We start from the raw sequence: 12,192 nt of genomic DNA on the forward strand, positions 1-12,192 counted from the left end.
AACCCCGCTTCATGTTTGGCATGGAGTTTAACAATTAATTTCGCCAGTTGGCCAAAATTGGCAGCTCTGTGATTTGCCCCACTGATCCTTCTCCAACCAACCGAGGTGTTATTCGCAAAAGTTTAATTTTTTTTGGCGAGAGTTTTCTCCCCTATCTTCATAACGAAGAAATAGTCAGTAGCAGTTGTTTTTCTCTCAATTGTGTTTTTTTTTTTTTTTTCGGCTTAGGCCGATTTTTTGTGTTGGCATGTTTGCCAAGCATTTTTACTTTTTTATAAATGTTATCTTTTATAAATAAACTATGTTTTTCTGCATCCTTAACTATGAGTCTGGTGAGTAATTTTACAGTATAAGTTGTTTTCTCTTCCTTTTTTTTCAGCATGCTCCATTGTCGCGCTTGCGACTTTACACATTGTCGACTCCCGGGCACCTCCACTCGCCACGGTTTTATTTGTCAACTGTTTCACCGCCTTATCTAGTAACCCTCACTCAGAGGCAACCCTACGCTCGCCTCAATAACTCGCAAAAGTCATAAACGAATCTTCGCGCTCATGGATATTTTTAAAAGTTGCTTGTTGAATTAAGTTAAAATTTTATCCTCGTTTAAGACTAGAAAAATTCAAATATCGAGAGCAAAATACTTCGTCCTTCTATAAAGAAAGAGGAAGAAAAATTTACGTACACACAATTATTTCAGTTAATTGCATACATATTTCGGTTAAAAAAAATTTCAAATAGAAACTATTCTTGTAAATTAAATAAAAATCTGGAGTAGTAAAATATTTATATCTTCAGAATAATCAATTTCTTTTGAATATCTTAATTAATAAGCAAAATTTTAAAAAATAATCCCCTATATAAATCATCACATTATTAAGTGTACATATTTTTAAAGATAAAACTATTAAAAAAATTTTTACGCAGTTTGAAAAATAATTATTTTCATTTCCTTCATTTTTACCAGGTTTTTTCAATTGTTTCTATTTTGGAAAAAATATGTATTCTTCAAAATGCTTACAATATCTTAAAAAAATTGCATATATTTTATACTGAACAACTTTTGATTGACAATATTTCCTTCATAAGAGAGTCTTTAAAAAAATTTGAAAATATTTTCATTAAATTTGTTCAAATATTTTCTGTAAAATGCGTGCTATTATGAAAACAAGGAGAAAAAATATTTTTAGTAAAGCCATGACATAAAGAAACAAATCTATGACATACTCACTACTATTTTCGTATAGTTAATTTATTTTTTATAACATCAAATCATATTTATTAAAACTTAAAGTTGTGGCTGCTTAACTTTTTTAATGTTTCTTAAATTTGTCAGGGAAAATTCCGATATTTTCCATTTTTCTTGCTTCTATCACTATTATTTGTATATAATCTGAAATTACTCACCTTCGTTTCAATTGTTTCCTAATTAATTTTATCATATATTTTGCTATATATATTTATCCTTTCATTCTATGCTTCATTAATTTCATAACTTATCCATCTTGTAACTTTTTATTCATAATTTTATAACAACTTTAGCTTATTAGATTCGATAACTCAACAATTGGTCTATATATTTTAAAAGTTTTTTATTCAAATTTTGGGCTTCTAAATAAGATATGGAAAAAATACTATTAAAATTATTACATTTATTGTCAATCTAAAATTAGGTCTTTTTTTTCCTCCTAAGTGCGAAAACACATTTACTAACTTAAGGTAACGTAATTTAACACGATTCATCTATTTTAATAAGAACGATTCAGAGAAAAGCAGGATCAGAAAAAGTGAGATGTGTATTTTAATTTATATTCTGCTTCAAAAATGAGACAAAAAAGACACAGAAAACTTTTCTGTTATTATTCAATAGTATTCATTAGTCTTTAAAATTCCAAAAGAATTTTTTAGTTGCTGGAATCATATAATAGTCTCATATGTAACAACTTGTTTCTTAATTTTTTTTTACACAATAGCTTTTATTGTATGTAATTTGCTTTTATTGTATGTAATTTGCTTTAAAAGTTCAAATATTTATTCTTAGATTGTCATGCAGTCTGTGTGTCTGAAAACTGTATGACCTATTTTATTTTATTTGTCCCTTGCCGAATGGTAATAATTGTTTCTTATTTGATAATAAAAATCTTACTTTTGCTGAGATAACTGATCGCAAGAGTTTTGTTTTATTATCATAACATGGATTAATTTTTTTTAGAAAAGTGTAAGTCCTCAGCCTTTCAACCCAACTGTTTTAAAACTACTTTCTTTATTTAAAGTAAATTATTAAGTTTAAAAATTGTTAAGATTCTCTTATTTGACTCAATATCTTGTCTTTATTGAATCAAAAATAAATAAACAGATTGCCCTTAAATTGTTGTACAGTTATGATATGAGAATGTCAAAGTTGATGGTTACTGTTTACATTATATTTTTATTTTACAAATCATAAAAAGTTTTCTTTAATCAAAATTGTGTTCATCTCATAAATATACTTTAACTGCGACAAATTTTTAAGTCTTGGCGACCAAAGCTGTGGAATTGGCTAATGCGTATAAAGGAATTTATCGTTTGGGACATAACATTTACCAAAAAGTGGTAAATCTAAGTGCGATTGTTTGGACGCTAATATTATTGGCACTGTAAATGGGAATCATCACATCAAATTTAATCATAGATATCAGTGTCAGAAAAGTAAAAAAAATTTACTTTAGGTATAAAGCAGACAGCAACAATCTCCTCATCATTACACGTATATAAAAAGAAAATGCTTTAAACTCATAAATTGTGTAGTTACTTAAATTAAAGGTTTTAAAAACTAAACAATTTGGTACAAAACCCTGCTGCATTATTGAATATTGCGTCCACATACTTGGTAAAGACACCATAAATTATTTGAAATAAATTTATAAAAATAATTAAAAAGCTATACCCTACTCATATATCCTGCACCCACAACAAAGCTTTATCCTAAAAAGGAAATAAAAAAGTAAGAATTAAATATGTGTTTCAGGAAAGTCCGAATAAAAAGAGACTGATAATACACAAAAACTTTTAAAGCAGCTAAATTTATTCACACCTCGTGCGTTTTTTAAATCGTATGTTGCAAGTGAAACATGCGCGAATTAGTATTCCAAGATTTTCGCGAGAAAATTTGAAACCCGACTTGGCGAATTTCAAAATACGGTGCCAAAGAAGTGCCTGGGAGTCGACAATGTGTAAAGTCGCTACCAGGAATACCAATATGTCCAGGTACCCATTGTAGGTACACCTTGTTACGATTAGAAAGGAGCACTCGCACACTAGTGAAGAGATCAATTTTCACCTTGATAGTGATAGAAGAGCAGCCTGACTGTCAGAGCAGATATATAAGATGAAAGAGAATGAAGAATTTACACACCGTAAAATACTAACTCCCGAAGACTATACTTTTAATAGTTATGATTAAGATTAAAGATCCAGAATTACTCTATGTGTTTTATTTTGAAATCGAGACACTTCGGTAGCAAGATATCTTGAAAAAGCAACTAAGAAAATAATAGAGTCGATGTTGTTTCCTTTTATAAGTTTTTGAATTGTTATCAAAATAAGCTTACCAGTGATTTCTTGCTGTTAAAAAAATAATATGATTTATTTAAAAATATTATAGTTTTCAAATACCAAGAAATGAGACTCTGAATTTCATTATTTAATTCAATTCACATTTTGATTTATACTTCACACTTAGGTACAATAATGGTTTGCATCCGGTTCCATTTTCAAAAACTTTCAAACTGAAACTTTTTAATGTCATTAAAATTAAATAAAAGTTTTACATTAAAACTACACATCATACCATCTAATTGAGAAAAATTTTACAAACTGAACAAGTAAACTACCACTAATTTAAAACACAAAAATAATTACAATCAATAAGCTGTCTTGCATTTGAAATGCAAAAATAATAGAATCTGAACATTGCCTTTTTAAATGCAATATCAATAGAGTCTGAACTCTGTCTTTTATTTAAAATGCTTAAACAATGCATATGGTTGTTTTTTCTGTTCTGCTCAGCTCATATAATTACATTCAATTTCTCATCTATGGCACCAAATTGTTTTTTACTTAAATTAAAAGAAAATTTCATAAAAAAAGTTTAAATTTTATGAATTATATTTACGATTCATATCTATTTTTGCAAATCTCTTTTGAAAATGCATCATATTCCATGAGGGGAAAAAATACATTTTAAATATAATAATAACATTCGAAACAAAAAGCATGTGCATCCTTTCATATCTTTAAAAATATTTTTAAATAGATAATTGAAGTTATTGACTCACCTTTATCAGCAAAAAATGCTGAGCGTTAAAATAAATTGTTGATTTCAACCATACTATCTTTTAAAATGTCAGCATTATTTTAATGGAATTAATATTTATCTTCAAAAATGATAGATTCGTAAAGATACTATACGATAATCGAAATTATTTTTCAGTTACAAATATTTTCTGTGTTTCTGAGAATATATGCTATTCTAATTTATAAATAATGTTTCATATTTTCTGAATAAGTAACTTAAAAGGTCTAGTTTTTTCGCGAAAGAAATTTCTTTGTAAAACAAATTTTATCATCGTCAAAAAAAATTACACTTTTTCTTCGAAAAAATTAGTACTCAATTTTACTCATACAATTAGTACTCATTAGTACTAGAAAGTTTTGCTACGCTCTTATAAATGATACCTGTAAACTCCCCCCCCCCCTCTCCTCTGAACGCTTACTCCTCTTGTGAGAGATATGTAGGTGATTTAAGGAAGAAAATTAAGTTTCTAGAAGAACTAAAAATGAGACATCGTTTTCGATGTATTTTTTTCATGCTTAAATTAATAAAATCTCATCTGAGACGAGCAAACTATTAGTTTAAAAGTTATAAGGGTTTCGTATACAGAAAAATTCAATTTTGCAATTCTACCTATGCACGCACCTGACATTGTTATGTAAACAAGTGAGACATTGCTTGCTTTGCATTTTTATAATAACTTGTGTTTTTTTATGCTAAAATGAAAGTGATGATACACAAGCCAATGGAGCGAATTGTTCACAATTTGGAAGGGTTTCAATTTATTAAAAATACTTCTTCTGACATGTGATTTTACATGTCAAGGGAATCTAAGGAAATTCGAGCATATAAAGTGAATTGTTCATGCAATTAAGTATGAAAAGGTACAAGAGAAGCAATGTCTCAATTGCCTGTCCAGAGCACATTCAATTCTCTCCCTTAAATCACCCCCATTTCCCTCAAAAAGAGGGGAAGGTACAGAGGAGAGGAAGAAAGTTTTTATGTATTATTTTTAATGACTCGGAAAAGCTTTCGGCCAAAAAAATATCTTGGTCAGTTTTTCAGCAAAAACATCTCTTTTTTTGCTCTAATTACTGGACTATAGATTTAATTTATTTGAAAAACAGCGTGCAACTGCCGACCCAATTATGAGTTTACGACTATCAATACTTAACTACGTGGCCTTGTAATTTTGAACCCAACTCAGAAAAAAAAGAAAATTCCGGAATTCCGGAATCCATTGGGACAAACTAGCCTTCGTGCCGGATTTTTCGATGGAACTAGCTTGACATTCGCGATACATGGAGAGGAAAGCTACGAAAACCTCTCACGGTTAACCAGCGTCAAAGGAATTATAACACATTGTACGTCTACCATTGAGGATATTTTTACATTAGTACTACGGTCGTTGAGAGCCGGATCCAGAATTCGTATAAACCAGCCATAAATAAAATTTTTATTGCAGAAAATTACTGAAAATTCGTATTAATTAACTAGAGTGGGTAATTTTACAATTTAAAAAAATTAAACAAATTATATTATTATATAAAAACACATTTTTGTAAAAGGAATTGTAAAATTTTTCTTTCAAAAATCATTAACTATATTAGCCACTGCTTAATACTCGCGAATACATATAAAAATTAGTATATAGGCCTTGGAGATATAAAAATAACGCAATTGCAATTTTTTTTTTTTTTTTTTTTTTTTTGTAAAATTCATATAAAATATTGTTCAAGCAGTACCACAAAAAATCTTCAAGGAGAATTTTAAAAAAATACAGCCTGTGAGATGTTGAGATGTTAGATGAGAAATAGATTTTTATTTTTTTCAAGTGGGTATGTGTCATTTTTAAAAGAAACATCTACAATGCAGAAGTTCAGCACATGAAGAAAACATTCAACACACAAAGTTTTTGTTTGACAAATTTGAATTGTGCATTTTAGATAACGTAAAATTATTAATATTTATAGTGGGTGGTTTAGTGAATGAGGAATTACCTTAACCATTACCTTTAAGATTTCCAGCATTAATTACATCTCGGACGGAAAGTCCCAGTTTGAACTGGAATAAGCGGAGGTTAATAGTGCAGATAAGCAGTAAATTTTTAATTTTTGATAAGGCCATTTCATTGTGGATGAAACTATATGCCTTTTAGGCAGAATAGCCCTGATGAGCGCAGATAGTAAAAGGCTAATAACTTGAAATTTAGCAGCAAAAGAAGATTCTTCCTGTTTAAAGAAATTCAAAAAATTTTCCCAAGCCTCATCAAACTTTTTGATCGTCCTAAATTCAGGTGAATTTTGGAAATATAAAAGAGCAGCCTGACAAAGGTTTCTTTTCAAAATATGCAATACTGCCGCATCAGTAAACTGATTAAGTGCTACAAGATCTTTAATCTAACCAACACACCACTCAACATTTTGAGAATTACCTAAAATTTAAGGTATACTAAAATTAAATTTATTTGAATTATTAACCCCTGCCACATTTGGCAAATCAATTGGTTCGAGCATGATAACACTTAATTGGTTAAAATTAGAATTTAATGACTAAAATTTACTGTGGATAATAGTTATGTTGTAATTACTACTCATGTATAATCAAAATTTATTTTAAACATTGTAAACAAAAGAGATTTCGAATTCATTGACCATATAAATTATATATAATGAAAAATATTTTCAATATTTTTTCTTTAAGGAATCTACTTGAAACAAATATTGCAAATGAAACTTAAAATAATTGATTACCAAGTAGGTAGTAGTTTACTATTGTATCAAAAAAAATAAAAATAGCATGAATTCTTACTCAAATTAATATAAAATATTGAAATAATTATGATTACAATTACTCAAAAAATCATAAATGTAAATTTTGCCAGAATTTAACCTTAAAATCATCAATTTTAATAACATTTAATTAACAATAAAATTTGTAAATTAAGTAGCTAAATAATTACTTTTCAAATTTAATACAAAGAAAGACATTTTCAAAAACAATCACCCAAAAACAAGTATACAAAATTGGATAAATATAAACAATATGTAATTGAATATTTCAAATTGTTACTATTTATTCTATTATCATCGAAAAATAAAATAAATGCTCAAAAATGTGTTATTTTAAATTAACCAAATTAAAAATCATTACATGAAACCATCTTAAACTTTAAATCAAAATTAAAATACCTAATCTTTTCAAATACAATAAGAGATTAAACAATTTTTTTTTTAAAAATTAGCATATTAAAACAATCATCAATTAAAACAAAGCAATTTCGTATTCAAATATTTCCAGATTAAATTTTGAAACGAAATAATAACTGCATCATGTGTGCCCTAATTGAAACTAAGTTATTGAAAATTAGGTAATTTACCATTTAAAAAAATAGTTCTCTAAATAAATTATACTATTGGAAATATATATTAAGAAATACGTAACAATCACGTTTAGTCAAAAATCACCGTGTACATCTGCCATAACTGTTTGCAAATTAAAGTTAAAACCTTGTTACGTATCTTCTTTTCATAATGTCCCTAAGTATTGTTCACTCAATTCGGATATCTTTCTGTTGCTAGTTTATTTACTTTAAAACGTTTCTGTTCCTTTTCTGCATTTATTTTTCTAAGGAAAATAAGTTGAAAATTATTTTCATAAAAATATATACCCTGCACAAAATAATTTTAATTAAAAAGATTAAAAGATATTATTATAAAATACATTTTTTAAAAATCTTATTATTAATTATTATAAAAAATAACGATTTTCCAAATTAATATTCAGAAAGAGTTTGCGGTAAGTTTCAGTACTATCATCTTTGATAACTACAGTATTTTTGCTCTCCAAATATATTTTGTATTACCTGCATTTTAAAAGTAAGTTAAAAGCAAAATATTAATCGAAATTCATCTTAAATGCCTCAAAACTTTTACATTAAACTGCATTATTAACTATTTTCCATTACATTATTATCTAATCATTTTCTCTATTTTCCTGATCAACTTTGAATTTTAAAAAAAATTTATTACAGCCACGAAATAAATGCATATTAATTTCGTTATTATAAGATAAAACATTATTTTTATCGGTTCACAGTCATTTGTGCATATCTAAAATTAGTTGTATGACTTGATAAGTGCACAATTTAATCATATTTATTTTTAAATGTTTAAAAATCACCTTTGATTGCAATCTTATCTTTGTTTAAAAGAAAAAAAACGCACCCGTAAAAATATTTAAACCTTTGTACCATGATAATATAAGAAAAGTGATTTTATTTTTGGCAACAACAGGATCTTCGTAAATAAAAAAAATAGTAAAAAAGTATTTATAAATTTTCGATGCATGATGAAAGTATTTTTAAACAGCTTAGGATTTTAAGACATGTATGGGTTTTGAAGGGGAAAATGACTGAAGATAAAGAGAATTTGAATTATAAAATTGAAAACAAAGATTACAATTTTTTATAAAGTGGAAAAGTCCTCACTATTAATTTTATACTTTAAAAAAATTTACGAAGCTTTAGTATTTAAATATAATGTCAGAGCCCGCATTATTGCATATCTAGATTATGCAACATTGGTTAAGTCGGGCAAATCAGGTTCACTTTAAAATTTAGATTTAAAAAACACTATGTGTTCGTCATCAGAATTCGATGACTCATCTATCTATCGGAACCTTAGACATAAACATCTTCTTTTTTTCATATTTTAGTGGGTAATTTTCCACTTTCTGTTTCAAATATGTTTTGTTTTCCTAATTCACGTCTGACGAGTTTTAAAAATGAGTTCTTTGAGCGCTTAGTAAAGTATGCTTCTTAGGCAAAGTATGAAATAAACGTTCTGATGAGGTTATTATGTAAATGATGTGCATGTTACTACGAATGATCGAAATCGGTGGTTGTTGACTTTCACCGGTAAATGTTAACAATCACATAGTCGCTTTAGTGAATGTCTGAAATATTTATTACATCCGATTTGATATTAATTTATTCGTGGATATAATTACATTAATTCGATATTTTAATACATACTGACGATAGATTAGAAGAAACATCAGTATTTGGAGCATCGGGCAAATATATACCGGGCAATGATACTTGACCTTAAAAAAATATCAGTATAGGGTATACCGGGCAATAGTTTTTTAAGGTTAAGTGCCATTGCCCGGTATACCCTACACTGATGTTTTTTTAAGGTCAAGAGCCACTGCCCGGTATACCCTACACTGATGTTTTATTAAGGTCACGGGTCTCTGCCCGGTATACCCTACACTGATGTTTTTTAAGGTCAAGTGCCAACTCCCGGTATACATTTGCCCGGTATACCCTACACTGATGTTTTTTAAGGTCAAGTGCCACAGTCCGGTATACATTTGCCCGGTATACCCTACACTGGTGTTTTTTTAAGGTCAAGTGCCATTGCCCGGTATTCATTTTCCTGGTATGTTTCATCAGTATACATCAGTAAAAAGCATCAGTATACCCTACACTGATGTTTTTTAAGGTCAAGGGTCACTGCTCGGTATACATTTGCCCGGTCTACCCTACACTGATGTTTTTTAAGATCAAGTGCCAACTCCCGGTATACATTTGCCCGGTATACCCTACACTGATGTTGTTTAAGGTCAAGTGCCACAGTCCGGTATACATTTGCCCGGTATACCCTACACTGATGTTTTATTAAGGTCACGGGTCTCTGCCCGGTATACCCTACACTGATGTTTTTTAAGGTCAAGGGTCACTGCTCGGTATACATTTGCCCGGTATACCCTACACTGATATTTTTTAAGGTCAAGTATCATTGCCCGGTATTTATTTGCCCGATACTCCAAGCACTTATGTTTCTTCTAATCTATCGTCAGTAAGTATTAAAATATCGAATAAATGTAATTATATCCTCGAATAAATTAATATCAAATCGGATATAATAAATATTTCGAACATTCACCAAAACGACTATGTGATTGTCAACATTCACCGGTGAAAGTCAACAACCACCGATTTCGGTCATTCACAGTAACATGCACATCATTTACATAATAACCTCATCAGAACCTTTTATTTCATACTTTGCCTAAATAGCATCCTGCGTTATATATAATGCCTATGCAATGTGTGAAATATAATCATTTCATACTTTGCCGGCTAGTCTTAGGCATTATATTTTGTGCCGGATTTCATACTTTGCCGGTAACATATATAACATAAAAACGATAATCTAGTTCATACAAAATATGTATTTCAATACAAAATATGTATTTTCTCATGAAAGTAAAAGGGATGCAGAAAAAACCTTTTCTAAATTTATTAAATGTCAGTAAGATGATAATATCTTAAATATTTCTTTAATGCCTGTATTTACCTTAGTTGCTTCTGCTCAATTACCGAAATATTTCCGCAAATTATTGTTGTGAGGAAATTGTTTTTCAATGAATCAGAATTTAAATGAGCATGTATCAAAATGAAATAACTTGCTGAAATAAGCTATTATATTTGATATATATTTTATTATAAACTTGTAAAATAAAGAGGAATAATGTAATAAATCTAAACTCTTGTTGGAGCATTGAATTTTTTCAGTCTTCATTTTAGAAATACTGAATTTGCTTGAGATACTGAGAAGCACCCACTAAAATTAAGACCGATGAGGGTATGCCCTCACTCATATATTCGTGCAGCTTTGAAAATAAACTGAATAATGCTCTAAAGTGTTGCAAATAATTTCAGAACTATATGGGGATTTGGAAGTTTCTTTTTTCTATTGACACTTTGATATACATATGTGTATATATTTTTTTGTAATGAAAAAGGAAACAAAGCATTTTAAATGAAAGAAAAAGTGAAAATTATAAAAAAAATTTAAACAAATATTGAAAACTTGAAGGAATATTTGAAAAAAATTAATAAGAAATTTAAAAATTACAACGAAAAGAAATAATCTCGTCATTAACTCACACGATTATATCAGAAAAAATACTCTTTCTGATACTGTATTAATGGTAGCCAGAGAAAAATATATTAATACAATAGTGAAAGGAGCACGAAAAACATGAGACCAATTCCTTTACATAAAATATAAATGTAAAGAGAAACTGCAGTTTTGCTCTTTTTTTTCCAATGCCCAACTGTGTTAACATCCGTCAATTCAGGCATATACAGCGATTTTGTTGGCCTCTCTTTCAGGGGCATCATAGTAAGTGGGCCAACGTCGCTCCCACAGTGAGGACAGATAGTACGGAGAAGAAAAGAACATCCATGCCGTGCCCCGGATTCGAACCCAGAACCTTTCTGATGCAAGGACACTTCCCTGCCCCCTACGCAGGTCGGTCGGCAAAGATACTTAAGTTAAAAACTGTATCTGATTCGTCTGTCACTTAGGGTCGGCTCCAAAACAGGATTTGCACAAGGTAATAATATATTATGCTGGATAATTCAAAAGTTACAATTAATGAATATATATATATATATATATATATATATATATATATATATATATATATATATATATATATATATATATATATATATATATATATATATATTATAATTAATGGTTATGTTTTTTAAATGGTTTTCATCTAAATTTTTATTTATTTTGAATATTTTTCGTTTAAAATCCTTTTTACTTTGGTGTTCATTTAAGTTTTTGTGTTAATATCTTTTATTATGGGTTCTATTCACTTGCTGCTTATGCGCAGTTAATAAGACCTAATGAACATTAAAAACTGAATTTTTTTTTAATGTTTTTATATTTAAGTTGGGAAATAGTGAAAAGCTTTTTTATTGTTAATCTTTTGAGTTATTTGTTTACTTATTTTCAATAGTACCGGCTGCCTAAAATTTGATTTGATCCTTTTTTTTTGTGCATTTTGAACAAATT

At 28.6% G+C, this 12,192-nt stretch overlaps 1 protein-coding gene across 2 annotated transcripts in view; it reads left to right on the plus strand.

The window, feature by feature from the left end:
* LOC107450189 (glutathione S-transferase 1) overlaps positions 1-12,192 on the plus strand; it is a 120,001-nt gene that overhangs the window by 86,797 nt on the left and 21,012 nt on the right. Inside the window, exon 2 of one of the 2 annotated variants that reach the window (XM_087162575.1) lies at positions 11,496-11,719. The exons of the other annotated variant lie outside the window; for it this stretch is intronic. The gene's annotated coding sequence lies outside the window, so the exon portion shown is untranslated. The remainder of the gene's footprint in view (positions 1-11,495; positions 11,720-12,192) is intronic. 2 annotated transcript variants of the gene reach the window in all.

Source organism: Parasteatoda tepidariorum, chromosome 1 (genome assembly GCF_982258835.1).
Source record: "Parasteatoda tepidariorum strain Cologne lab strain chromosome 1, Ptep-v5.0, whole genome shotgun sequence".
NCBI lineage: Eukaryota > Metazoa > Arthropoda > Arachnida > Araneae > Theridiidae > Parasteatoda > Parasteatoda tepidariorum.